We start from the raw sequence: 26,991 nt of genomic DNA, 5'->3' as shown, positions 1-26,991 counted from the left end.
CAGATTCTGGAAACCAAGCCAGGCCTCTGTCTGTCAGGTCCATACCTCTGCCCAGTGGGCACCTCTGTCGGTACACACCTCTGCCAGGCACAGGTGTAGCAAATTCTTTTTGCAGTCTGTGTGGTGTTGGCACACCACACTCTAGTGTCCCTGCCTTGTATAATTTCCTCTCCTTGATGGTGGGTGGAACTGTGAATATAATGGATACACTGCCGTATAAGGCAAAGGTGAAAGGATTTTTTTTTTTTGTGAGGAAGATCGGCCCTGAGCTGACATCTGTTCCAGTCTTCCTCTGTTTTGTATGTGGGATGCCTAAACAGCACGGCTTGATGAGTGGTGTAGGTCTGCACCCAAGATCTAAACCTGCAAACCCAGGCCACCAAGGGAGAGTGTGCCAAACTTAACCATTACCCCACCGGGCCAGCCCCATGAAAGGATTTTTCCAGTTGAAATTAAGGTCCCTCATCAGTTGACTTTGAGTTAATCAAAAGGGAGATTATTCTGGGTGGGCCTGCCCTAATCAGGTTGGCCCTTAAAGGACGGGAGAAATCAGAGCAAGAAGGAGCAGGAGAGACATTCTCCTGTGGGCTCTGAAGAAGCAAGTTGCAATGCTGTGGGGAGGGCCACGTGGCAGGGAACATTGAGCGGTTCCTGGGGTTCAGGGCCTCAGCCCCACAATCACAAGGAACTGAATTCTGCCAACAGTAGTGAGCTGGGAGGGGGCCCCGTGCCTCAGAGGACACTGCGGCCAGGTGAGGCCTGTGCCCTGATTCCTGACTCCTGGACACGTGAGAGCCTAAGTGTGTGGCGACTGTTACAGAGCGACAGAAAATGAATCCATGGGCACATTAACTACTGACACGTCAAGGGACAGAATCAGGGGCTCGCGCCTCTGAGCACAAGCTGACAGCCCGGACAGCTGTCCAAAGGCACCAGGGGAGGCAGTCAGGGTCGCCAGCCGGGTGCCCATAGGCTGTGCCTGTGCGCATCAGGGGCATCCACACCCAGCAGGCAGGAGTGGGCTGGGTGGGGAGGCGACTGGAGCACCACGCAGCACGGCTGTGTGGAGCGCTGCTGGCATTCTTCTAATGCCTTATTTCCCCGTGGGCACGGGACGCCCATCCCCTCCTTACCCACCTCCAGCCCTCACTGCAGCCGATGGAGAGAACCGGCCTGCGTGCCTCCTGGACGCACTGGACAAATGGCCGTGCCAACAGCCCTCCTCTGGAGCACCTACTTTGACAACGTCCCTCGCTCCCTGTGGGCCTCCCAGGAGTCGGAAGGCGGGCTCCGTCTGTGGGACCGCCAGGTGCCCCAGTCCTGCGCCTCACAGGGCAGGACACGCCCTTCCCGAGGGGCCATCGAGGTGAGCAAACCCAGAGACAGAGAACTTCGTCCCTGTGGGAGCCTCCTTCTGTTTGCTTCCTAGCTCCAGAAAACAGGAGCAAACGAGGGCAGTTTACGCTCTGGAACAGCAGAGTCTGCTGGGAGAGCCCCCGGTTCCCATACAGCTTCAGACAGACACACGTTCTCGACCTCGGCGGCTGCTGGAGAGCTGTGACCTCAGTAAACAGACACTGACACGTCAACGCCTCTTGTGGAACCAATGCTGACGAGTCGGGCCAGAGGACGCAGGATGCCTTCCTGGAGACAGTGACTAATGCCGGAACACACCGAGAGTCACTTTCCCGCCTCAGTCAGATGTCACCATGTTTCAGCGACCTTCGGGAACACTTACACGCTGAAGCATCACCTGTGCTCAACTGGTTATTTTGGCCAATAAACCACTTCAGAGGAACTTCCCAGTTTTTGCCACAACATATAAGTCTTCAGAACTCAGCGTCATTGCAGCAGTGCACTTCACTCCGAAGGCCTTTGTCCATATTACAGTAGCCTGGGTCACTGTCGCTCAGCGAGCGGGCCCTGCAAGAGGCTGCGTGGCTCACTCTCCAGGGCCTCCCGCTGTCTCAGCCTTGAGCTGCAGCGACAGCCCAGGATGCCCAGGTAGGGTGCCTGTGTGAACCTCAATCACGCCCCCTCCCCTCCCACCCTACTCCCAGCTCCGCCCGCTGCCACTGTCCCCTAGAACCCAACCCCTGACCCGCCCAGCAGGTGGCCACAGGGGCTGGCAGTGGTACCAGTATCGGCCACGTGTGGAAGCGGTCTCTCACTGCAGTACCGGGGTGCTCCCGGCACTCTGTGGGCAGAGGGCACAGCATGGGACAGGCAGGATCGTCCCAGGAACAAAGAACCATCCTGTACTGAAGGCAACCAGCGGCTTCCCCTCCTGACTCTGTTTCTGCACAAGGACGAGGTGTCTTAACACGCACGCCACTGCCTGAACCGTAGCCACAGGCGAAGACAGGACAGTTGGGACCGTGTCCTCCAGAGCCCATGCAGGAGCCGCCACCGTCTCAGGGAATGAGGCCGCCCAGCCCCGCAGATGTGGTTTGGGGGTACCAAGTCAGCACCCGCGTCTGCCCGCGATCACAGGTGACATCACAGCGGCTTTTCTGCAGGCGGTGGCGCCCGAGAATTTACATATTGAGATAAAATTATTTTATTACACGTTCTTAATCTCTCTTTTATTACATTGGGCATTACATCTCCTTTTAAAATTATACAGTTATAATTACATAAAGTAGTATCTTCTATGAATTTCATTTCAGAATAAAAAGGAGGAGTGAATAAATATTTGTTGTAAGAGGATGTTTGGGGTGTGGTGGCAGTGAGAAACACGGAGAAGAGCCGTGACGTTCAAACAAGAGTCAAGGCTTCCTCGGGGCCCCTCTCAGCGGCTGAGCACGTGGGGACCACGGCGGAGCTCCACGGCCTGCCCCCCGAGGTGTCTGCTCCCAGGAGACCTTCTCGTGTGTTCAGACTGAAGAAACAACTCCAGTCTTTTTAAGGAACAATCCAGGCAAAGGCAGCTGCTGTGCCTGCCACTAAATATAAAGTCCCCACCTAAGGCGCCCGGCCGGGGCCGCGGGCTCCCAGAGGGAGAGCAGAGCGCGGCCGCCCTGACGACAAGGCGCGCTGCAACCAAGAAAGACGCTGCTCAGCCAAGAACTCTCAGTTTTATTTATTTTTCTTCTTCAAACCACCCTGAAAAAGGAAAAGAATAATACATCGGACTATTTGTTGCCAAAATTAGCTCTTTTATGAAAGGAAAGAGATACAAATTGTCTACAATGCAGCTACATCAGCCCGGGATCCCGGGGGATGATCACGCCGCTGTGAGATCCCGCGCCCAGCCCTTTGCTCCGCTTTCTCAGCACATGCTTTAGAGATGTCCTTCGGCCTGACCATTTTTTCTGTTTCTTTAAGGACCATTTATTTGTGCAAAAGATTATAAATAACTCATTTCTCCAGGGCATGCATACATCGTATAAAAATACTTGCTGCTTCACACAAACAGCGTGCTTCACGACGAGTGTCCTTCCGGGGCCTGTGCACGCAGGTGGTGGCGGGCTGCGCTTCAGCTGGCAGCACCGAGGCACGAGGTCTCCTTTGCACTCGCCCGGGCTCTGGGGCTCTCACTCTCTCTCAGTGAGGTCTGGTGACAGGAACACTGATTTCCTAGCACTAATCGAGCTGAACGAAGAGCTGTGGCTAAAACACAGCTCTACCCCACTGGCACAGCCACGCAAGTGTCACCTGATGGAGCCCTTCCCACATCGTCACTCCCAGTGCCAAAAGAGAAAAAACACCCATCAGTGAAAGGACAAGCGGCACCCCTTTACAAGTCTCCCTGGGAACCAGTGACCTTTTGTCCCCGACATTTACAGACACAGCAACAACGAGCGGGGCCTCACCAGACACCAACTCAAAACCCGGTGGTCAACGTGGGCGCGTCTCTACTGCCCAGACAGTGATCCCCCGCCCCCAGACCCCTCCTCCGTCTCTGCCCAGGCCAGGGGTGCCCAGCCATGATGACTGCCTGCTCACCAGCATCCACTGAATGAATGAACGAACGAACAGGGGACACGCCAGCGCCCTCTTGGCTCCCAGCAGCCTCTGACGGTCACCTCCTTAGACTGCTTCCCCAGGAAAAAAACTTCCCCGAAGGTTTAAAATTCGGCCTCCTTGAGCTAGTCCCTCCGCAGGCCATAAGTTAACCTCACGGCACATTAACTTTACCGAGATTCTAATATCTGTCTCGACTTCTCTCAAAAGCAGATGCTGAACCATGTAACGGTCACCAAAAATGAGGACTAAAGAAATTTCTTTTAATCAGCTCAAAGAAGATAATCTAGGCTAAGAGGCTTCACAGCAAGTCCAGCCAAGCCGCCTGGCCCACGCACTGACGCTCCACAGCGACCAAGGCCAGAGGCCGCGCTCCGCACTCGAGCCGCTGGGGGGCAGCAGAGCGCCGACCGCGAGGGGCTGCGGGGACAGAGGCGAGCTGAGGCTGGCGGAACAGAAAGGAATCCAGAGGAACACAGACTGTGCTGAAAGTCACTCAACACAGCACGTTTTAAAAGGCTTAATCAATTAGTTTACATCATGCAAGATGAAAGTCATCTTTCATCAGTCAAACGTCGGCAGGTTTCCCCAGGTTTTTCCTCTTACCCTGAAATCTGCTTGCTCTGACGTCAGGGCGAGGCCTCGGTCAGGGCGAGGAGAAGCGGGGCGACCATAGCACGGGCGCTCCCTCTGTGCGTCCTCTTCAGTCGCGTCGCAAGCTCTCCCTGCCCAGCTCGAAAGGCTTCACTCTGTAATAAAAAGATTCAATTACTTTACGTTAATTTGACTCAGCATTAGATGCTCTTTCACCAACTCAGATGTGAACTCTAATAAATACTCAACTAAAAATTCTCTTCCTAAATACGAGTTTAAATTTTTAACACATTCTTATGATTTTTTAAAGTGGATACCTGATCATCGACCACACCTTCACCGCACCGGCCACGCCAGGCAGACGCACACAGACCGTCCACAGTGGCTCTCCACCCGCTGACACACCAGCACGGACAAGCACCAGCCCACGCGCTAAGGGACGAGGCCTTGGGCACAGCCCTGCGTGCACTTCCCTTCTGTAAAGTAAAACGCCGCGTGCACCGTGTACCCAAGCATAGGCGTGAGTACAACAGACAGAAGAAGGCACAGACAGGCATCTCACTGCCCCTTTCCGCCCAGGCTTAGAAGCTACAGGCCGTCCACACGCCTGGAGGCAGAAGACTGTGGAACAACATCTCCTTATTGCTTGCTCTCTGCCCGAAAATGTTTTCAACTAGCAAGTCATTAAAGAGAGTATTTCAACATGCTAATAGACTTACAAAAGCTAAATATGTAGTGTTAATATTTTCTTTCTGAAAAACAAACCGATGTCCAACTGAAGGGAAAGTCCGCAGTGGGGCTTCTCCAGGGCAGAGCTCCCAGCTAACGCCTATGGGAAGGATTCAGCGGGGCCCTGAGCTGGCACCCGGCAGACTGAGGCGGGAGTGCAGACAAGGTGCGTCTGAGGGTGCAGCAGCCCCTAACTCTGCAGACTCAATCCAGTCACCAGGGACTTTCCCTGGGGTCACCCGGGGCCACCAGGCACAGCTGCAATGCCCCAGGGGTGAGAACCGACTGGTTTCTGAGCCCCTTCCACATCTCTCTGCTGTGACCTGCTTAGATTCATCTCTAGCACGTGTTGGCAGATCTGCTCAGACAGGTCTGAGACACAGCTCCCGTGTCCTGTGCCACTGTCACCAGGTCTATTCGGCAATTACTGCAACACCTATTAGCCTGGGATTACAGGTCACACAGCTGTCCTGTCCAGCACAGAGGATTCTGGACCAAGTACCCAGAACCATGCACACATCACTGCCCCCCCCCATCACGCCATGGGTCCCATCTCCCTCCACCCCCAGGTGAAGAGGGTACAGGAAGTGGCGCCATGTGGCCCCCATTCCTCAGCGGACCTGCACCTAATCAATAACCCAGTATAGGCAGCAGTGTGAGTGTGTCACAGCAAGCCCCTCTAAGCAAGAACAGGACGCGGACCCTGCTGCAACCCGAGGAGAAGAGGAAGGACCACGTGTGAACCAGGAAGAGGTGAAACGCCAGTCTGCAAGCTGCACAAACCCAGAGGCCACGGACTCCGCAGACAAAGGGAAACCCAGCAGGAAGAATGCGGCCACGGCTCTCAGAACTGGGTTCCAGGGCCCACACTGCAACCCCCGACTCTGGAGCGGGGCGGAAGGCTGAGCTCCCGGGCGTCTGCTAGAGGGAGTGTGCCCAGGACAACCCAGCAGCTGCCATGGGGGAACCGGACTCACGCGGATGGCTTTTGAAAACTGCAAAGTTTGAACATAAAATCCTGGGCAGGGGGCCAGCCTGGTGGCACAGCGGTTAAGTGCGCACATTCTGCTTCGGCAGCCCGCGGTTTGCCAGTTCGGATCCCGGGTGCAGACATGGCACCGCTGGCAAGCCATGCTGTAGTAGGCGTCCCACATATAAAGTAGAGGAAGATGGACACGGATGTTAGCTCAGGGCCAGTCTTCCTCAGCAAAAAGAGGAGGATTGGCAGCAGCTGTTAGCTGAGGGCTAACCTTCCTCAAAAAAAAAATCCTGGACAGGGTGGTCAAAGCTGCCATATTCCCTGGGGAACTGGGAGCGGCAGCACGTGCAGACCTTAAGAAAGAGGCCCCGGCTGCCCCCTGGATCTGCAGCTTCGCAGCCGAGTGCTTGCAGGAGGGAGGCAGCCCCTCCAGGCCCCTGGTCCGAGGAAGCAGAGAGTAAGCACCACAAACAGCGCGGCACGGATAAAAGGGAGCAACAGACGCAGAGCGCTTGGTCACTGACGACAACCACAGACAGCGCGAGAGAAGGTGGGCCCGGCGGAGGGGGCGTCTGTCCAGGAGGCGGGAGAGGAGCGGCTGGCAGAGAGCAAGTGACAAAGCAAGCGAGCAACACAGCGAGCCAGGCGCACCGCAGGGACACCTGAGACGCCCTGCCTCCCCAGGGCACCGCACACGGGCCCTCGGAGCTCAGGAAACACCGACCGACAGACAGACAGACAGACAGACAGACACACCGGCCCCGAGCCCTCAGGCAGGTCTCAGCACAACTGTGACGCAGGAACCCAGGAACTCAGAACCGGAGGAAAGCCAGGAAAATGCCCTGACATCTGGAAGCTCAGCAGAATTCCTCCGAACAATCCACAGACTAAAGGAAACAACCACAGTAGAAAACAGAAAGTGCTTAGGACTTAAAAACAGAAAAGATGACACATGGGAAGGTGCGGCACAGATAAAGCAGGACCTCGGGGAACGCCTAGCCTTGGTGCTCACGCTGGAAAAGGGGTGGAAACCTCAAGGAGCCCACCTGAGGAAGGCGGGCAAAGAGGAACGAAAGAAGCCCAAAGAAAACAGGGCGGGGGGGGGGGAGAAAATAATGAGAAATCGACCTGCATTAACCGTGCGTCACAGCAGGTCCACAAAGATGCACGCCGGCTCTCTGAGCAGACAGCACCGTGGACCCGGCTCCGGCCAGGCTAACCAAACACACAGAGAACAAAAGAGAAAGGCCCACATCAGCCAGCTGAGAACTGGAGAAAGGACAGTGAGGACCAGGGGGCCGCCATCATGGGACACTCCTGCCATCGGTGAAGGGACCACAGGGACGGGAAAGGGAAGCTGAAGCAGCAGTGTGGTGCTGGGCCGTGCCTCCGAGGGAGGCTGTCTCTGGGGGAGCCAGTTCGCTCAGCCATTGAAGGCCCCAAGACCACCCTGCCAGGAGGAGGTCCAAGAGGCCACATAGAGAGAAAGAGCAAGGCTGGCCCCAGACAGGTGCCGGCTGTGTCACTCCAGAAGCCTCCTTGGACAGGACGTTGACGAGAACTAAGGAATCCGGCCAACAACCAGAATGGATGCTGCAGACACACCGCCCCCTCCAGCCACTCAAACGACCCTGCTGAGGTCCCAGTCACCGTGCGGCACAGACACACCGTCCCCTCTGTGCCCTGACCCTCGAGGCCATGAGCACAAGAGAATGGTGGGTGTTCAGGCCACAGAGTTCTGGGGTGGGTACATTAGGCAGCAAGACATAACCAAAACAGAATCATTGCTTCAAACTCTGACAACACCAGAAATACAATAACAGGGTATTAGGAACTTTATTCCAAAAATTTTGTAAACTTAGGCAAAATGAGTCAATTCCAAGAAAAATACAACTTGTCAAAACTGACTCAGGAAGTAACAGAAAATCTGACTAAAGTACAAACATTAAAGAACTAGAATCAGGAAACAAAAATCATTGTACAAAGAGCATTCCATGCCTAGAGGGCTTCTCCAGAAAGCCCCGCCTGACGTTCAACAAGGACGCTCCTGTCACGGAGAGGAGGAGGGAAACGTGTCAGCCAAACTCACGAGTACAGATGTCAAACCCCAAACAAATGTCAGCACAGTCGGTCCAACGATACTTTTAGCACAGCAGGATCAAGCTGTATTTGTGCTGGGAAAACGATGATTTAGTGTGTTAACCCACCACGTTAATAAACCCACAGGGACATGAGAGAACACACCCGCGACGCCATGAAGTCCAACCACAGGCAAAACGAAGCGATACTGTGAGGACAGTCTGACATGGGAACACAGGACGGACACATCCACAGTGAGGGGCGGCTGTCATCAGGGGGAGCGTGAGGTGGACTCTGACACACATGGCTGCTTTTTTAAACCTGGGTGATGGTTACACGGATGTGTAATTAAAATCATTCTTTCACATATGCACTCTTCTGTAGGAACAATACAGCTCACAACGAAAATGCATGAGAAAACAGCGGGCAGCGGGACCGCTGGTTTCACAGAGTATTATCAATAACGATGGAACCGAGTAGGGGCCACACGATGAACCACGCGAAACTCCCAACTACGTGCAACAGAAAAGATGAGCTGATGAACCACAGATGCAAATGGTCTCAAGCTATGAGAAAGGCAGGAAGGGCAGCTAGAGGTCTTAGGTTTCCTGCAAAAGAGAAGAAGAGAGGAACAGGAGAAAGGAGCACAGGGAGATGTTGTCTGGGGGCGAGAAAGCAGGTTAGCAAGGCGGGGCTGTTACAATCCGGCTGCTTCTCAGTGTGCCTGGATCCACCACATGGAATGGGCAGGCAACGAGGCAACCTCAACTCCAAACGGGGCGCTGGAAGTCCTGCGGGCACACAGCCCCAACAGCTACAGCAGTTCTGTGGCTTCCAGCTCCTGACACGCTCAGGGCAGGCAGACCCGCTGCAGCCCCGGCACCACCGCCTTTCCAGAACCTTCTCCTGGTGACTGCTCCTGGGCTCAGGGCGTCCTCTTCTGAAAATAGAGTGACCCCACATTAGTCAACCTGGATGGGTTTCCACCACAGGTTCATAGCTGACTATGTGCTAACAAAAGAAAACTCAAAATGCCACGTCAGTGCTGACAAAACAGGGACCGCGGAGGCTTTAACAGGCCTCGGACCAACAGCAAGCACGGAACGAGCTGTAGGAACATAAATGTATCACTTGGCACTTGACGGATTTGCTGTGCCAGTAATAATCATATTGATTAAACGAAGCAAATGTGTTTCCTTTTAAAGTGATATTTATCATTATAATTTAATTAAACTGTGAAATTAGGGCTTTGCTCTGCCAAAAAATAAGTACTCTCATTTTCTACCTTGTCGATGCATAAAACCATGATGTGAGGGCACAGTTAAACAAAGATGCTCCACTGAGCAGATTCCCCGAGGTTTAGCAAAACCAACTATTTCAAGGGACAAAGGTTTGATACGCAGAAGGCAAGTGAACAACAGGTAAATAATGAATCAACTGCAGGATGCTAAGGCCAGGAGACATTCTTCCCAATTTTTGATAATGGCTTCTATTTTAAGTGTTTAATTAGTCCTAAGATTTGGTACCCAACAGAGAAGGACTGAAAGCGGGTGACACTGAGGGGCAAGGATGCATGTGGGGGCTGAGTCACAGAGCCCGGGGCACAGGAAGGGCAGAGACACCCCTGAGCTGGGACGGACACGTAAGAGGGCCTGTCAGGATGCTTTTGGTGAGAGGAGGTGGAAGGCCTCTGGGCAGAAGGCACCAAGGACAAACTTTATGTAAGAAAGAGCAACCCAGCTTGTTTTAAAGATCATTCTGACAGCACTGTGGGCGAGCGCTGGGGGGTTGAGACCGGAGGCTGGAGGACAGATAGGGGACAGAGGCATGACAGAGATGGAGAACGTCAGCACCATCTCAGAGGAGGGATGGGCAGGACTTAGTGATGAGCAGCACACAGGGAGGAGTGAAACACCAAAGCCGAGACTCTGAGGATCCTGGCTCCACCAAAGGGTGGATGGAATTTCCAATAACCAACACAAGAAAACCAAAAGGAAAGAGGGAATTCTGGAAGACGGGTGTTTTTCAATTGTTCTGAACTGTGAAAACCTCCAGCGTATGTTAACTATGGTCGCTGACATTTCAACTTCACCCCCGACAGGACCCTCCCTGGCACACTGAGGCTGCGCAGGGACAGAGTCAGTTCCAGTTTATGAGCTGCTATGCAGAGAAGTAAAATCTGCACATGACAAAATCATACTGAACACTTAGACACAAGAACATTCGAATACGAGACGACAAATGCCGAGAGGAGGCGAGCCGGCCGCTGGGCGTGCGGTCACGTACTCAGGGCCGAATGCATGGCGGGGAGGGGGGCTGCAGCCTTCTTTCATCTGCTGTTTCTACAAAGAGATGCAGGAAGAAACAACTCTCCAGTGCAGAGGTCTTGATTTAATCTGAACATTTTCAGTATTATTTGAATTCAACTTGGGAAACGGTTTGCCGAGCACCTTTTGTCCTGTGGGGTCGGAGACCCAGGGCCCCCTCGCTGCCCCCGAGCAGGGTGAACCTCAGTTGGAGCAAGCGGACTGCACCAGGTCGAGAACACTGAGTCACCTCCATCTTGAAGACTCCACTCCATCCACAGTGTCCTCCTGTGAGCCTGGGACCCCCACTGACACTGCCTAGGCCTCGGTTTACCTATCTTTTATCTCCCTACATTTTGGTCTGAACAGACCAACCGAAACACACTTTGTCATTCATTCTACTTACTGGATTGAATATGTTCCACGTCCTTAGTAAATAAGGGTAATATGTTTTCCCTCATGAGAAAGATTACTTTAGAACGAACTATGGATAGGCACAACCTGAGTGAATCTTCAAGCAATTATGCTGAGCGAAACAAGCCAGACAAAAAAGAGTGCACCTGTCTGATACCGTGTATATAAGACTCTAGAAATGCAAAGGGATCTCCTGTGACAGGAGGCAGACAAGCGGCTGTCGGGGGCCGGGGGTAGGGTGGGAGAGACCCCCCAGGGGCTCGGGCGGCTTCTGCAGGTGACAGGAGTGTCCACACATTGTGGGCTCACAGGTGTCTCAAACCTCAGCAAGTACACTTTAAATACCTGCAGGTTTTCGTATCAATTATACTTCAATAAAGCTGGTTTTAAAAAAGACTGCTTTGTTTTATGTTTTAAAACACCTCATCTTATTTTTTGAAGAGAATGAGTGAACATTATTGGAAATATTTCTATGACCTGAGGGAGAAACGTTATTTTTTTAAACTTTCAACAATCAAATGCTTCATGGGAAATTAAACGCCTGTTGCAAACAGTAAAACAAGTCATTAAATAGGTGGGGATTTTTCCCTATCCTGCTACATTTTATTGTTTTGTGATCATTTCCAGGGGGAACCAAGGCTCCCAAGACTAGGAATGAGCTCTGCATAGGCACAGAAAGAAATGTGATGAGGGTTGGGGGTGAGGGGGGAAGACAGAGGGAGAAGAGAGGAAGAGATGGGAGAGAGAGGGATGGAGGGATAGGAAGAGAGGGGAGACAGGAGGGAGTACTCCAGTGTGCTGGAGCCAGTGCTGAGGAGCCAGCTCTGCCTGTCCTTCTTTCCGGTGGGGAGGGGCATGGGACCCTGAATGCAGCGCCCGCATCACCCCCCCCCCCCCGGAGGAGCACCATCTCTGCTCAGGGCTCAGGGACACTGCCTGAAGTGCTGGCAGGGAAGACGGGAGACAGATAAGACGTGCTCCGAGCCCTCCCCAGCCTCAGCTCGTGTTCCCTTCAGGCCACCTGCCCACCGTTTGGCCACACACAACCGAACCAACTAGAAAGGCCAACAGGTGAGCAGAAGAGGTGCCTTCATTACAGGGAGCAGGAGGTGTGGAGGCCCGGCCCCACGGGGGCTTTCTGTCCTTGTCCTGGGGCACATCCTTGCAGGCCGGCTTCACTTCTCCGGGCTGTGGTGGTGGCGGTCTGCACTAACAGAGGTCAGCACATCTTACTGGGCTCTTGTCTCCCAAACTTAACGAAGTTATCGTGTCGAGCGCCTCCACCCTAAAAGACATGATGGGCCACCTTACTTTATATGACTTTCCTCCCCTTGCTTCTAGGGAGCAATTTTTCTAAAAGTGAAGGCTAGTTTCACACAGTCATAGCTAACAAACAAACAAGGCCAACAGAAAAGCGCGTCAGGACCCAAATGCGGGCAGAGTGAGTGAGAGCAGAGACCCCGAGGACCGCCCACCGTTCAGAGGAGGGAAAAGAGGGAACATCTCCCAACTCTCCTTACAAGACGGGTACAGCCCGGGCAGTGAACCTGTCACGGCTGTCACAGGAATTAAAGACAAGCGGCCAACTTCTCTTACAAACAGACATAAAAATTATAACCAAAATATTAGCACATTGAAATCCACCGACTGCAAAAGACAGCACATTGGGACCAAGTGGACTATGTACAGACCAAGAACGCACAGCTGGCTGAGGACTGGAAGTAATCGACGTGCCAGGCCCAGAGGGACATTTCTCCCCAGGACTGCTGTAACTTAGACGCCTCAATAATTCAAACTGGCATCTTCCCAGATTTCCATTAGTACAACGAACCTGACGCTTTTCTCAAAAAATATGCTCTACCTGTGGAAAATAACTAAAAACAGAGTGATAAAATGAAAACACATGTTTCCGGCAATCATGAAAATAAAGACCAAGCACATAGAAGTCCCTACACATTCCTTCCCATGGGGGGAGGACGGGCAGCAGAGCTGAGAAGAGGCAGGCAGAGCAACGGGGCTGGCGGGCTGTGTCCTCGAAGACGCCAGTATGTCCATCATGAGGCGAGCCAAAGACCAGGACGAGACCGGGGCACGCAGCCTCTACGGCCTCTGCCAGTTAGTTTTCCACATCTGGGAAGCCCCCCTGGGTGAGTGTCGTGAGGAGAGGAACTTGTATGCAGAGCAGGGATGCAGTGAGGCCCAGGAGAACGGTCAGCTTATACACAAAACGGTGTGTTTACAGGCCCAGGCGCGGCCTTCCAGGGAAATGCACACAGTTTTCATCAGATGCTCAACAGAGCGTCCAGCCTGCATCCTGGTTTGAGCAGAGGAGCCCAAAGCCAGCCCTCTCCTGGGCTGTGAACTGACCCAAAACCCATTCCTCTCTTCGGCACTCACGCAGCAACGTTTCATAGCCTTTCTTTTTCCAATACAACTACGGCTCGTCCGTGGCGACCTATGAAGTGAGTTATTGAGGGGCGCTAAAATTTGGAATTCACAAGCTAAACTTGGGGTGTCGCTAGAGTTTAGAGAGGTGCAATTCGGTTCCAGAAGCGTGGTCCCCTGCACTGCCGCAGAGCTGCACAGCCGCAGAGCTGCACAGCACGTCCGCACGCAGAGGGCCCGGCGCCTGCAGCTGCACGGAGGGCAGCCCGTTATCACCGACAGCTTTGATTCATCGTGGATCTCAATCACCACCATTCCTGTTCGTATAATTATAACGAAGCTTTTGTTTTATAGGGGTTGCTCGTGTGTATGGTGATGAAAACTTCATCAGTTTTTTTTTGAACCATAATTTTTCAATAACTAAACTTACCGGTATCATAAATCATCTCCAATTTTTTACAAAACAGATGTATAGAACCCCTCCCCCAAGTGTCAATGAGGTAATGACATTATTTACTGGCAATGTGCTGACTCAGAGTATGTGAAATTTAACTATCTTGCAATACACTATCAACGTAAGTATGACAAAATTACCTGGCTATTTTTAAGTTTATGAAGTGCTCTTACATAATATAAAATGACACGCAAAAGTACAACATGTCTCATAAAGGATTCTTATATGCTGCTGACAAATTTACTGCAACTGGCTTATTTAATTCCTTCCCAATTCTCTGATAATGTTAAGCTATTTCTCCAGTGGGAAGAAAGAACCCCTATTCTGTTCTAGTTATGGAATCTTGCCACCAAGTGTGAGCTAAAAAGTTTTTAATTGAAAATGGTGATAAAGTAATATCTCCTTTCCTTTCTTCCCAAGACCCCATCGAAATGTCAGAAGAGGTACTTTCTGGCAATGAATGAACCAGAGTGCTGAAAAATTGCAAGGGGGGGCTCAGCAACAGACAACCCCTCCTCCAGTAAGTCATTGAAGCACAAAGATGAAGTCATGCATGCAATTACTTAGGGGGGTGTTAACTATGACACTCTTCCCAAGAATAGGGAGCCTGGGGCAGTCCCTCTGCCCTGAGGCTGAAACCTGAGGATGACTCTCCAAAGACAAGCTGAGGTTTCCCAGGGAGGACCCATGTATGGGCACTTGGCCCTGGAGGAGAAGCAATCATGGCAGGATGCCCTGGGGAGGGGAGAGGAGAAAGGGAAAGAGAGTCACCCGTGAAAGAGCAAGGATCAAGCTGTCAGGCGGCTTCTCACCAGCAACACTAGACTCTGGAAAATCACAGAGAAGACTTTCTGAGTTCGAAGGGAAGATGAGATGAACCTGGAATTCTGGACCCAGCCATCATGGGAACAAAATAACCGCGTGTTTGAACACTGCATGCAAGAAGCCAAGAAGTCTCTCAGCCACACGTTCCACAAGGAGTGGATTAAGGATGCGCTGCAGCAAAACAAAAACAGAGTCCAAGAAACAAACACCGTGGATACGAGAAAGCACAGCCCCTGAAGCAGCCAGAAGCACAGAAACCTGGAAAGGAACCAAGAGGCTCCCGTTCAGCACTCTTCTCCCCGGCAAGAGTTTTCTGATGCAGAATTACATTTTCTGCCTTCTCCACTCAAACTGCTTGATTCTGCAGTGAAATATATTTACATTATCATAACACTGTAAGGGTTGCTTTCCTTATGTTAACATTTTTAGACTAAACCTGTAAAAAAGGCAGTGGAGCCTAATGACAGAGGAGAAACAGACTACCGACGTTTCAGCCTTGTCAACGTTCACCTAAAAATACAACGATCAACACCTAGAGAGCAGAGGCACCGTCTGTTGACTCCCACATGAGCCCACAGACAGAAGCACGACCTAGAGCCACGACGGTGACCTCAGAAGGACGCAGAACCAGAGGGGAGACACCAACCAGGAAGGGTTTACCTCCGGGGAGAGGCGAGAGAAGGAGGGGATCTTTAACTGAATTTATATCCAGTGATAGGCCGGAAGATGTTTTTATACCATGTGCTGGGATCACATCAAGGTTCTTTTTTAATATTTAAATTAAAAGGGCACCCTCATCAATCAGGGATTTCTTAAGTAATTGCAGTGTATCTATGGGACATAAGAATATGCTCTTGTGAAGTAGTGACGAGCATTATATTAGTTACATAAAATCAGAATTTTTAAAAAAACTATTTTTTTTACTGTGAAAGAAAAAAGATTAAACGTATCAGGCCTATGGAGAGGGAGGTACCATCTGTACTAGCATGTCCATGGGGTAATGACAAAGGTGCAGCACAGAATGATGCAAAGACTAAACCCATATATACAACAGAAGTCCCATATATGCATCAGGAGCTCCATAAATATCACAGAAACCCCATGTACATCACAGAAACCCCATACAAATATCAGGAATCCCATATACACAACAGAAGTCCCATATATGTATCAGGAACTCCATAAATACCACAGAAACCCCATGTATATCAGAGAAATCCCGTACAAATATCAGGAATCCCATATACACAACAGAAATCCCATACATATATGAGGAATCCCACATGCATAACAGAAATCCCTAACATATATCACAGGAAACTCATATATAAACGGAAAACCCACATACATCACAGAAATCCCATCTATATCACAGAAACCCCATATATATCACAGAAATCCCATACATATATGAGGAATCCCAAATATAGCAGGGAAATCCCATACATATATGAGGAATCCCATATGTACAACAGAAACCCCATACATATATATCACAGGAAACTCATATATAAACAGAAATCCCACATACATCACAGAAATCCCATCTATATCACAGAAAACCCCTTTCTATAACAGACATTCCAAATACATCACAGAAATCTGTGTTAACATGCGCCTGTCCATGTTTTTCCTGTGTATACTACACATTTTTTTTGGTGAGGAAGACTGGCCCTGAGCTAACATCTGTGCCAATCTTCCTCTATTTCGTATGTGGGATGCCGCCACAGCACGGCTTGATGAGTGGTGCATAGGTCAGGGTCCAGGATCGGAACCTGCGAACCCTGGGCTGCTAAAGCGGAGCCTGCGAACTTCACCACTAGGCCACTGGACCGGCCCCCACATACACTTTTATATGCCAAAAAAGCTGGCCTAGAAAGTGAACACAGACGTCACAGGAACAAGCCAGAGTGTTGGAGACGACCGCCCTGGAAACTCAAAAGGGCAGCAGGCGAGATCCCTCAGAGAAGAAAGTACTAGCAACAGCCCTTCAGCAGAGCCCCTCCTTCATCCCGGACCCTTTATCCTTAGAGGAAGAAATCCAAGGAACACAGCGACACTGTCTGCGGCACGTGGTATCAAAAGGGCGGACAGAAGACACCTTCGGCAAAATCCTTACTGAAATGTTATTATATAGTGAAAATTAAAATATACACTGTTTCTCCATGAGCCAGTTGTTACTCGCTAATTTGTACCGGGCTTGTGCTGGTGATCTCAAGAGGCCTCCAGAGATACAGAGTACCAGCAGTGCATCAACTGTGTTCAGGGGAAAGAACAAAATATATACATGAGCAAGGACTCAAAGGAAACAATCAAAATGTGACCGATAACGGTGCCTCCTTCTTCCTGGTTTTGCCTTTCTGCAAAGTACACACAGACCACAATGAGCATATTTTGTTTTTGAATAAAATATAAAATCTCTTAAAAGAAACTGGGTAATGCAAGAAGTATTCTTCAAAGTCTTAGCAGTCGAGGCAAAGGGTAGATTCAGTGGAGACAGTTGCCGCCGGGAAGCTCAGGCACAGGTCCCCACAGGTCCACCCCCCGGCCCCAAACTGGCCAATTCCCAGACCGATGCTGTTTATGAGATAAAACTAGCTCCAACGAGCAGCAGTTCCTGTGCTGGACCCCGAGGAACTCTGTCCAGGGGACACTGAGACGCAGAAGTGGCATCTTAATTAACCAGCATCCCTGAAAAGACACGTCTCTTCCCCTAGTGTCCGCCCTCATGCAAAGGGCTCAGGCTCCAGCAGTGAAGATGCAGCGCACGGCTCCTCACGCACAGAGGCGATAAGAGTGGAACCGTTTAATTAGCAAACACCTAGCCCTTCAGCTTCTGGCTTTGCAGAAAAGAATAAGGTCCCTTAAAGGATAACAGTCAGCTTGGTGAATACCCTTGCCCCAGGTTTTAGGTGAGACACTGAGCCCCCTTGAACAAGGCCACGGCTCCTGGCTCACCATGGTGACACCGGGGATGACAGAACGGCACTCAGACAATCCCCTGGAGATTTATAGCAAGTGAATAATTCCTCACGTGCAGTACAGACGAAAGCAGAAAAAGCATTTGACTTCTGCAAGAATCCTTGGGGTTAACTGACAAACAAAAAAACACATGTCAACTATTAAACCGACACAGTGAACATGAAGTTCAAAACCCAGAGATGCAGGAAAAGGGGGGGAGACCATGTTGAAGTCAAAGATGTAAACCCACAGGAAGTCGGCGCCCTTAATAATGACAGCCCAGGTGTACACAGCACGTGAGAAGACGAACAGCCCGACCATGAACTGCGGGTGGCCCTGTGCTCGCTGTCGGGCAGGAGACGGAGGCCCAGGGCCCCAGCGAAGCTGTCAATCGCCCGGCCTATCGGATGCCCAGCGAGGACACCAGCGTGCCGCAGAGCTTTGAGACGTGACAAGAGGCGCCCAGCCACCACTCACTCTGTGGTGACAGACAGCCATGAGGACTAAAGCGGGCTCTCTCCTCCGGACCAACAGATGAGATCAAGTGTCCAAAAACAAGTACTTTTGCATTTCTGAGATGAAGAAATAGAAGTAAGTTCAAAACACTGTCCCCAGATGATCGGTGACCTTAACCCTCTCCCGGGCCCTCACCAAGCTTGTCTGCACGCGGATAAGGGACTCAGGGCTGGAAGAAGCACCCCTCCAGAAAGATCGTGCTGCCTGGTGCTGTGATTTTGAAGAAAAGCTTGAGGACCCCCACCCGGTGAGCCACACGCCGGCCTCTGCTCAGAGCAGTGAGACCCGCAGGCCAGGGCTTACGGACGGAGCAGGAAGCTCGTCTGCCTGAGAACCCAGCTCCCTGGCCCGTGGAGCCTCGGGCGTCCCTCCTGGAAACCGGGGTTCGTAACAGCGCGCACCACACGGGGCTGCAGCAAAGAGTGAACAGAACAGTCCAGGCGAAGGGCTCCACACTGCTCCCGGCACAGAGTAAGTGCTCAGTAAGCCAGGATGACAAGGTGACGATGGCATCTACAGTGTCACCAACAACCAAGTGACTGAGCCGCGAGAGAACCCAGACAGGCTCTTAATCGACGAGAATTAAGTGATATGGAACCATTTTAATGCTTGTTTCAGTACCATCAAACCCTTGAGACAACGTCTAGCTCAAGCCCCACCTGCTCCGTGAAGAGGCTGCAACAGGAAGCCTCTGTCGGGGCGAGGACTCTCCAGGCCCAGAAGGCCCATCCGCCATGCATGGCAGGGGCCTCACCCCTCAGCCTCGGGGAGCAAAAGGCGCGTGGCCCTGAGACGCATTCCAGGGAGTCTGAGGCCTCTGAGGCACAGAAGGGCACAATGGGGCTCCAGGATCTGCCACGGGGACAGCAGTGCACGCAGCAGTTCACACGCCATCCTCTCCGCAGACCTCAGAGGCCAGCTTCCTTCCTATTTCTATTTATGTTTTATCTGTGTTCCATCCAAAGGGCTGTGCGCCTTTTAAGGGTAAGAACCAAGAAAACCTCCAAGTACTCTCAGGCCCGAGCCACGGCCTGATAAGAATGTGCCCAGTAAGTATTCTGTGTTTAGGTGGTAACCTCTGACTGCTACGTCGGATCTGTCTACCAACTCTGACGTTCACTGGAGGAAAACGTTATGCCGCACTCGTGTAGACCACATGGTTTCCCCCTATTTATAAAAGAATTCTGGTGCTTTAGCAGGTGTTTACGAGTATTTTTACAAGCGAAATATGAGTCTGCTCACATGTGATATGTACATACGTGACTAACGATAACAGTGGATTGCTTACAAAAGTAAAGGCCAATCGTCACTCCCAATTTGAAATCTCTGAAAAATTTATGAAGTGGCTAAGCTAAACTGACCCTGGCACTTGTCCACGCAGGGTCGGTAACGGTGCCAACTGTGGGAGCTCCTTTAAACAGAGACTCTGGGGGGGTTCCGATGCGCCCCCAGGCAAGATCCACCAACCGCGCATCAGAGGTCTCTTAGAAAAACACAACGTCCTGGGCAGCCACCTGGCAGAATTCAGGGCAGCAGCTTTAAGAGATGCAGCTCTCCAGGCACTTCCTTTCAGTGACCATTAAAAAAGAGACACGGAGGAGTTGAGGGCAAGGTGAATAATTAACATTTTACAAACTATTGTTAAATTTTATTATCACGTTTTAGTCCCCCAAATAGCCATAAAGAAGGCATTCAAACAAGGCAAGTGGAGTCTCTTTTTCACAGACAAATAAAACTAAACAGAGTAAAAAGATGCATAAAATACTTAAGACATTCTGCCTCCAACTGCAGCCATCTTCCTGGGGCCCCTGCAGGCCCCGTCTGGGCTGTGGCTCAGAGGACACATGTGGTCCCCCGAGGGCCCTCTCTGGGCTGTGGCACAGGCGACACACACGGACCCTTACAACTCACAGCTCATCCTTCATGCCCCCATGAGCCTCTCAGCCTCTGGTCCTGTAACTCTGGGACCACGACCCAGTGTCCCCAGGACATCCAGTTTACCGTGTCATCTCGCAGTAATCACGCATCACAGTGACTCTCCGAAATGTCCCCTTTGGAGCAGTAAATTGCACGGTCCCCTCCTTTAACACAAGCCTGCGACCTCAAACCGGAGGGAAGGGTCTGCAGAGGCCGGCCAGCTACTCAGCTTTCGCACCTGACACCAGCCAGAACCACCGAGACGAATGCGGGCGACCCACGTCCCCTCGCCCCTCATTTCTGCCCACTGCACTGAGAACAGACCTAGTATCTCACAGAGCAGCTCCTCAGGAGATGACCGGAGAGAGGGCTGGCTGCCCGCGGTCCTAGCCCCCGCCCAGCAGGCCCAGGGAGGGAGAGGAGAAGCTGGGCTATAAGGAGTCCCAGAGGCACGGAGCAGGAGACGCAGCCAGAAGCCTCGATGCACCTCCAGGGAGCCCGCCGCACACTTATTAAGGTTCTGGAGTATTTACACCTTTTACACAGCTAAGTAACCAGGCAACTCCAGAGAGGACACTCGAGACAGAACTCAAAAAGGATGAGCCAATTTCTACAGCTTACACGGGAAAAGGTTTGTTTTTTAAAGGAAAGACGCAGGTGTGACACGAGCTGTGGCAGAGAGCACTGTCCCTGTATCCATTTCTTCCCTGTGACAGAGTTGCCACTGGCCCTGTAAAGGCCCTTCAACAGAGGAAGTCCAAATGGTCCGCAAACACGCAGAAGTGCTCCATCTCACCGGCAATCAGGGACATTCACCCGCCAGAAGGTACAGATCAGAGAGACGGAAACCAGAAGTCCATACCTAAGGCGGGGTGGAGGGGGTGGGACACCCCAGGGCCGCGGTTCCGTGAGGACCTCGGAAGCCCATACGGACACCTCTGGCCCACCCTAGGAAGGCTTGTGCTTCTTTATCAAAAACTAGGGATCAGAATAGTCAGCAGTCTTACTCATAATCGCAAAAAAAAGCCTAAATAGCCATCATCAGTAGAATGGATAAATACGTGGTGTGGTCAAACAGTGGAATATTATGTACAGCGGTAAAATAAACTCCAACACCATGGGGAGCCTCAGATATAACACTGAACAAAAGAAAACAGACACAAAAATGCACTCTGACCGCACACATGTAACGTTAAACAAGCACGCAGCGGGCAGGCAGACCTGCAGCCCAGAGCTGCGGGACAGACGCAGGCCGGCCTGCGGGCTCCCACCCTGCGGGAGAGGGAGACTGCCGGGCAGCTGTGGGGCCCAGCGCTCTGCGTCCTGAGCCGGATGGAAGTTGCCCAAAGTCTGCTTTGCGAGAATTCACTGAGCAGCATGCTCATGCCCTGTGACCTTCCCGTGTGTGCGATGCTTCTCAGCGACAGTTCAAATGCTCATAACCGTTCTAAAAAGTTGGATCCTGAAGAGGCAGGAGCACCGTGACCTCACAGGAGGGTGTAGGAAAGCAGACGAGGGTCTCGAGACGCTAGACGGAGAAGCAGACATCTCAGCACAGTGGACAAGAATCTTCCAGAAGAACAAAAGCTGAGATGCACGGCTCACTTTTATGAAGCAGGATAGGAGTCTCTGTCTTCATAACACTCTCCATGAGATTTGACTTAGTGTGTTTACTACCTCTTTAAAATAACGGCAAAAAATTATCTATTCAAAATAAAACAAACGCTGACAGAAGTGTAACTAGAAATAATAAAGGTACAACAAATGCCAGCAACTCCTTGCCTACGAGGCTTTCCAAAGGGAGGGGTACATGCTTACACATAGTAGGGTTGTTCCCCAAACTCCTAGGGGTAAGGAGCTTCACCACCAGGAATTAAAACAGATTCCCGTCGGTGACAAGTATCAAGTTCAATTCCTGAAGAAAAAAATAAATAAAAACCAAACAGGGAACAAATTCTCCCCACTCTTGCCTCATTTGGCCCTTTCACAACACGGTCCTCACTCGCACCCCGCCCCACGTCCCTCTGTCTTGGAAACCTGCCCGACGGCCCGGGAAACACAACCTTACTTGGGACAGATGTGGACTGCTTTCCAAGCGAGCTGGAAGGGGAATTGATGATTACTGCAGAGAATAAACAGATTAATATTTTAAAGTTTGTTTCATGAATGGAAAATGCTAAGCACGCTACCCTGAGGTCAATCCCCGCACTGTCAGAGGGTTTATTATGGGAAGCGGCTTCTTATCGAGGAAGAAAATTAGGCAGAGAAAAGAATCCCACATTTTCTTCTCAGAATTTGGAAGTGAAAAGGTCAAGTAAAAATAAATACAAAGCAAACTGACTAATTTGAGCCTCTTTTCTCCCTGCGCTAGCTAATAGAGCAGAAAGTTGGAGTTAAAAATAAAACAGGTCTGAGCTTCGCGGAGAAAGGCTGGGGGGTAAAAATACACACTCGCATCTGACTTCTCGCTGAAACGTGACCGGCGAGAACCACCACAGACACTCGGCTCCTCTCAGCATCTTTGAAGGCAGAGAAATCGAGAGAGAAACCCCTCACAACGGAGCTAGAAACTCCATGTTGACAAACAACCACATACATGGAACATCTCTTGTAGAATTCCAAAGGAAAATTTCAGGAGTAAATAAGCTATTTTTGCTTAAAACCAGTTTGAGTTGGCTTTTCTATCACCTGTTGCCAAAACCACACTAAGGAAGAGGTACACCAGGACACTCGTCTGAACAGCAAACCTGAAAACAACCAAAGGTGCACCGTTAAGCTAAAAATACTAGAGTGCAGCCATTCACTCAACAAACTGTGCGTGGCTTCTCCATGCCAGGAGGACGCCCCAGTCTGGTGGGGGGAAGAGTGAACAATGCTGCTGATGCCATGCCAGGTGGTGGTGATGGTGCCACGTAGAAAACCAACCAGCGCCCAGAGGTGACAAGCAAGGCTGAGTCCTGCACAGCCATGAAAGCAGCTTTCCAAATGGGAAACTGCTCACGACGTTCAATGAAACAGCTCAGGACAAATCAGCGGGGCTGCATTCTTCACCTGTGTGCACACGCACACACCCACACATGCACATGCATGCACACACGCACGTGCGCACATGCAAACACGTGCATGCACACACATGCACAGGGGAGGCAGCTGTGCAGACTAGTGACTCACACATCAACCCCAGAGCCCAGCGACTGGCCAGGTCCCAGCTCTGCAGCGAGAGCTGTGCCACCCTGGGCAGTTGCTTGCAGTCTCTTTGCCTCAGTTCTCGCCTCTATCAACAGCAGGAGAGCCTCAGCGACCCTCACTCCCCGTGGCTGTGCAGAAGTGAACAGAAAACAGGAATAAAGTGGTTGCAGCGACAGCGGCACCCACAACACTCAAATACCAGCCTGCGTGCACGCCTGAATGCGTGTGCACGCGTGAAGGCACCACCCGAGACAGTTACAGACGTTATCTGAGTGATCATATGACTTTTCTTTTTCTTGTTTCTATTGTCTGAATTTTCTATGATGAAGCATATGATTTTAATAAGAGAAAAAGAGGTGAGAGAAGCAATTCCACGCACAGGAACGGCAGGCGGTACGGAGCAAGTGGGCCGCGGGCACCACTCTGCCCACGACCTGTGCGCGAAGGCTTCCATCAGGGTGCCAGCACCTTCCTGCTGCCCTCCCCTGTGCTGTCCCATCACAGCCACTTCTTTGGCAACTTTCTTTCTTTTAATTTAAATGTAAATAGCCAGGTGTGGCTGGTGGCAGGCTTTAAATGTTACTTTAATTCTTAAAGCACCTTGGGGAGGTGGTGATGGTGTCGCAGGAGTAGGGTCTCCAGGCCTCCCGGCTGTGGGGTCACTTCATAAAGAGATGTTCTCTCTCCGACCTCCACACGGCCCCCCAGATTAAACGAAGGTGAGAGCCTTACACAGAGCAGGAAGATGCCAGTCCATGAGAGCACGATACTTCTGATCAGCTTCCGACCAGCTTGTGCCAGCACAGTCTTCAAAGGACAGTGGGCCACTCGTGCTTGGGCAGCCCCGCCGTGCAGGCCTACATGGCCAGACTCAGGGCAGTCCAGCCACAGCACGGCCCAAAGCGCCACGGCCAACTCTCCAGGGCAGCCCAGGGCCATGGGGTGAGCGCCACACCAGGGAGCGTGCCCTCAGACTCACAGCCACCTTCTAAACAGTCTGCTGTCTGTAAGGGACGCGGTGGGGGAAGCATGGAGGCACGCGCTCACCCGCCAGGCCCCTACCATATCGAAACCAGGGGCTTGCTCTTATGCACAAGCATAGCCTACAGGACGGGCCGGCCGCAGTCAGCAGAGGAGGGGGCGTGTGGCAGTCAGGACACAGGGCTGAGAGGCATGGTACTCGACAGGGAGGAACATGGAACCTGGTACTTTGAGAGCAGCCAGTGAGACAGCAGGCCCCAGGGGTGGCGGGCACTGTCACACGCCCCCACCACTGACAGCCTGGCGTTGTCTCCACACGCAGGATGGCTGCTGTCCCACTGCTGAGGCCTGTGTGAGGCAAAGCTGGCCCCCCATCCAAGTGAGAACCAGGGCCTCGGGAGCGCACGGGCAGGACCCACACTGGCCCTCCTGTCCACCCATCACCCAGAGGGTGAGCAGGTCTGGGCCTGGATGGGGCCTCGGCCCAGGACCTCTGCATTCTGCACCCCCCCACCAAGGCCCAGGAGGGCTGCAGGGGCACCAGCGCTTTGTCCACCTCACGGTTCCCTGCGCAGAAGGCACTCGGCAGAGGGAAAGACTGTGTGCTCAGGTCCACATCTGGAACCAGAACATTCGTTTCTTACTCAAAATCACAATTCAGCCTCTAACAAAAGTGCAGGAGCAGAGAACAGTCTACTGTCAGCAGAGGGCATCTGTTGTAAGATGGCGGCCGGAGGGCCAGGCCTGTGGCTCAGGGATGAGCGTGAGGGTTGGCTGGTCTCTATCTCCTCGGCTCCACCTGACTTCTTCAGTTAAAATTCCCGAGAGGGACTCTGGCCGAGTGAGGATGACACTCAGCCACACGGGGCGCATCTTGCCACTGAAGGGCAGGCCCCGAGGGTGACCCAGCTCACCAACGGCTGGGCGGGGCCACGACCACACAGCCTGCACAGACAGCCCTGCCCTCCCACTGGACTCCCTCCTCCACCTTGGACCTCCCAGCCACACAGAGTCTGAAATCCAGGGAACATGGAGCCACCCTAAGAGCAAAGGCAGTAGCAGAAACCTCAGAAAGGAACAACCCCCAGCTGTGGGGCTGAGGCGTGGGGTGTGGAGGGAAGGAGAAACAGCGTGGAGTGATCCACAGAAGCCAGCGAGGGGCTCAGAGGGCATCCCAGCAGCTTGTGCACACAGGTCCCCAGACACCCACTGACCCTGCGTGATCGGACCTCCGACCTGAGAAATCCAGGGTGGGGTCGCTGCGTTCATTACAAAGTCTGTTTCACAGCATCCCTGAGGAAGCTCAGGAATCAACATCCATAAACTTCAACACTCCCCGCAGAGCTGGAGAGGCCCCTCCATCATTACTTAACACGTCACTGCCAACCAAGCGTGTGCAGTGGTGACAGCTTTCACAAGAGCTGTGGAGTTTCTGCCAATCTGATGTGCGAGAAATGTCCTCTCTGGGAGGTTGAAGGGCCATTTTTATATATGTGCATGCGCGTGTGTGTGTGTGTGTGTGTGTGTGTGCATGTTGTCTGTTTTCCTACAGGATTTTGGGTTTTTTCCCAAATTTTTAAAATATTTATGATATGTAGCAAAGATTTTTCTTACAATTCATCTCTCTGTCTTTTGACCTTAATAACAGGTCCCCCACTGAGCCATCAGTGAGCTGTCATTTACAAGGGGGTATCCAATTGTCCCCAGATCACTTATTAAAACGTCCATCAGGACCCAGCAGTTTGAGGTCCCACCTTAACCACAGATGAGATTTCCGTCTGCATTTGGGCTCATTCTGAGCTCCCGAGTGTGCTGGTCAGGCATCCTCACCACACCATGTGCATACAGAGCCTTTGAGATGCTTCCTGGCTGGCGGGCCATTCTTGCCTTGCTAGCCCTTTCTCTTCTGAGCTTTCTAGGTATTCGTGCATGCTTGATTTTCTATGTCAATCTCAGAATCAACAAGTCCAGCCCAAGGGGAAAAAATCAGGCTCGCTGTGCTTGTATTTCTATTGCAATCACATTAAATTTGTAAATTTACATAGAGAGAACTGCCATCTTAATGCAACATCCTAACCAAGAACGAGGCATGTCCTTCCATCTGTTCAAGGCTACTTTTGTGTCTTTCTTGGGCATTTTTAGAATTTTCTTCATCACTTAGGTTTTGAACAGTTCTTACTACATTCATTCCTAAGTACTGTATCTTTATTCTTGCTACTGTACTTGGGGCTGTCTCCTCCATAACATCTTCTAACTGGTTATTTTTGTGTATATGAATGTTATTATTGATGTTTGCATATTAATTTTGCATTTCTGCTACCTAGGCAACTTCTCTGATTATTTGAGTTGTTTTCATCACTGATTCTCTGAGGCCGTGCTCTCCCACCTCATGGCCACGGCAGATGGAGACCATCCCACCACCACAGAGAGTTCCACTGGACAGTACTGCTCCAGGGTTTTCTGGGTAAACCGGAAACACCTCATTTTACCTCCCCTATTCCAAATTTTATGCCTTTGTTTTCTCTCGTCCTTTTCTCAGCCTGGCTGGTGGGAGCCCTAGGATCCCCTTTCTAATTTTGAAATAAACTGCGCATCTGTGTTTTGTGCGCTGTCTCCTTCCTGGCCTCCCCTGAGGTCCACAAGTCCAGCACCCACTCCTGCTGTTGGGGAGCAGACGGGGTGGGGAAGGACAAACC

At 51.6% G+C, this 26,991-nt stretch overlaps 1 protein-coding gene across 7 annotated transcripts in view; it reads right to left on the bottom strand.

Moving 5' to 3' along the window:
• ADARB1 (adenosine deaminase RNA specific B1) overlaps positions 1-26,991 on the bottom strand; it is a 138,179-nt gene that overhangs the window by 79,837 nt on the left and 31,351 nt on the right. For 6 of the 7 annotated variants that reach the window (XM_070597805.1, XM_070597810.1, XM_070597806.1 and 3 more), the window contains exon 2: positions 4,573-4,715. The gene's annotated coding sequence lies outside the window, so the exon portion shown is untranslated. Of the gene's footprint in view, positions 1-4,572; positions 4,716-4,877; positions 5,264-26,991 lie in introns of those variants that run through there. The other variant, XM_070597808.1, reaches the window with a different exon arrangement.

Source organism: Equus przewalskii, chromosome 27 (genome assembly GCF_037783145.1).
Source record: "Equus przewalskii isolate Varuska chromosome 27, EquPr2, whole genome shotgun sequence".
NCBI classification, from domain to species: Eukaryota; Metazoa; Chordata; class Mammalia; order Perissodactyla; family Equidae; genus Equus; species Equus przewalskii.
Note: the sequence above shows the minus strand (reverse complement) of the source record. Positions and strands in the feature narration are given on the sequence as shown.